This window comes from Colobus angolensis, unplaced genomic scaffold (genome assembly GCF_000951035.1).
Source record: "Colobus angolensis palliatus isolate OR3802 unplaced genomic scaffold, Cang.pa_1.0 Scaffold126, whole genome shotgun sequence".
Lineage (NCBI taxonomy): Eukaryota > Metazoa > Chordata > Mammalia > Primates > Cercopithecidae > Colobus > Colobus angolensis.
In genome coordinates, this window is record NW_012113808.1 from 2,434,065 (window position 1) to 2,436,537 (window position 2,473).

Here is a 2,473-nt window from a genome sequence, read left to right on the forward strand (position 1 = left end):
TTTTTTTTTTTTCAGTAGATACAGGGTTTTACCATGTTGGCCAGGCTGGTCTTGAATTCCTGGCCTCAAGTGATCTGCCTACCTTGGCCTCCCAAAGTGCTGGGATTACAGGTGTGAGCCACTGCACCCGACCAGCATTGGCAATTTTTGACATCTCTATGGAGACTGAATGAATTTTTTCTTACAAAAAAATTTTTAGTTTTGTAAGAAACTCCCAAACTGCCTTCCAAAGTGTGTGTCCCATTTGCATCCCCACCAGCAAGGAATGAGAGTTCTTGTTGCTCCACATCCACCCCAGCATTTGGTGGCGTCAATGTTCTAGCTTTTAGCCATTCTGATAGATGCGTGATATTTCATTGTTTTAGTTTGCATTTCCCTGGTGACATATGATGTTGAGCATCTGTTCATATGCTTATTTGCTCTCTGTATATCTTCTCTGGTGAGTTGTCTGTTCAGGACTTTCGACCATTTTAAAGTAAGTCTTCATGTTTCCATATTGTTGAGTTTTAAGAGTTCTTGGTAAATTTTGGATAGCAGTCCTTTATTGGATAGGTCTTTTACAGATATTTTCTCCCAGTTTGTGGCTGGTCCTCTTCTTTTCGCATTGTCTTTTGCGAAGCATACATTTTTAATTTTAATGAAGTCCATCTTCTTTCTTTCATGGATTGTACCTTTGGTATTGTATCTAAAAAGTCATCACCAAATTCAAGGTCATCTACACTTGCTCCTGTGTTGCCTTCTAGGAGTTTATTGTTTTGTGTTTTACATTAGGTCTATAATTCACTCTAAATTAGTTTTCGGGAAAGGTGTAAGGTCTGTGTCTAGATTCCTTCTTTGCATATGGATGTTCAGTTGTTCTAGACCCATTTGTTAAAAAGACAATACATATATTGCCGTTGCATCTCCATTGTATTGCCTTTGCTTCTTTGTCAAAAATCAGTTGACTATTTGTGGGGTCCTATTTTTGCCAAATGAATTTTTAATTCAGCCTAAAAATTTTAGTCCATTGTATCCTGCATAAATATTCATACTATAGAATATTCTAATTTTTTTTTTTTCAGTATCCTCACTGAGGGAAAATGTTACAAATATATGTCCTTACATTTGATGTAGACCATTGCATTTGGGTTTTAAGTTGTTAAATAATGGTTCAGGCCGGGCACAGTGACTCACACTTATAATCCCAGCAGTTTGGGAGGCTGAGGCGGGGGCATCACTTGAGGTTGGGAGTTCGAGACCAGCCTGGCCAACATGGTGAAACCCCGGCTCTACTAAAAATACAAAGATTAGCTAGGCATGGTGGGGGATGCCTGTAATCCCAGCACTCCCTCTCAAAAAAAAAAAAAATCATGGTTCAAAGCTGACTTTAAAAAGTGATCGCTAGAGGCCAGGGAAGGAGACGCACACTTGTAATCCCAGCACTTTGGGAGGCCAACGCAGGAGTGTTGCTCGAGCCCAGGAGTTTAAGACCAGCCTATGCAACATAGTGAGGCCCTGTCTCCACAAAAAAAATAAAAATAAAGAGATTGCTGGAATGTTTAACATTAACCAAATTTATTTCAGTGTTTGCTACTGTGAAAGTTTTGTTTTGTTTTTTTTTTTTTTTAGACAGGGTCTCGCTCTGTTGCCCTGAGTGCTGCCAGAGTGCAGGGGTGCAGTAATACCTCATTGCAGCCTTAACCTCTTGGACTCAAGCGATCCTCCCGCCTCAGCCTCCCAAGTAATTAGGAATATGGGCACATGCTACCAGGCCTGGCCTTAAAATTATTTTTTGTAGAAACAGGGTTCTCTCTGTGTTGCCCAGGGTGGTGTTGAACTCCTGGGCTCTAGCAGTCCTCCCACCTTGGCCTCCCAAAGTGTTGAGATTACAGCCAGGAACCACTTTGCCTGGCCTCATTTTTATTTTATTTTATTTTATTTTTTACATAACATAACATTGTATTAGGTATTATAAGTAATCTAGAGATTACTTGAAGTATATGGGAGAATGTGAGTAGCTTATCAAAGTTGTATTTATTGATCGCCTGAAGATGAGGTATTATTTTGTGGATTTGTCTTTAAAATCAACATTGAAGTATTTTATATTTTTTTAAATTATGAGATAGCATTACAGTTAAATTGCTATGCTTTTAACTAGGTAGACTTCCTCTGCAGCATTATGATTTTAATCCAGTGGTTGATGAGTATGACTATATATGTTTGTTTCAGTCCCTGATCAAACATTAAATCCTTATTAGAAATCAATGAAATGTGGCTGGGCGCAGTGGCTCACGCCTGTAATCCCACACTTTGGGAGGCTGAGGCGGGGTGGATCACCTAAGGTCAGGAGTTTGAGAGCAGCCTGGCCAACATGGCGATACCCCATCTCTACTAAAAATAAAAAAATTAGCCAGGCCTGGTGGTGTGTGCCTGTAATCCCAGCTACTCGGGAGGCTGAGGCAGGAAAATCACTTGAACCGGGGAGACAGAGATT

At 40.1% G+C, this 2,473-nt stretch overlaps 1 protein-coding gene across 1 annotated transcript in view; it reads left to right on the forward strand.

Moving 5' to 3' along the window:
• ABCB10 (ATP-binding cassette, sub-family B (MDR/TAP), member 10) overlaps positions 1–2,473 on the forward strand; it is a 34,328-nt gene that overhangs the window by 16,598 nt on the left and 15,257 nt on the right. The gene's annotated exons all lie outside the window — the stretch shown is intronic.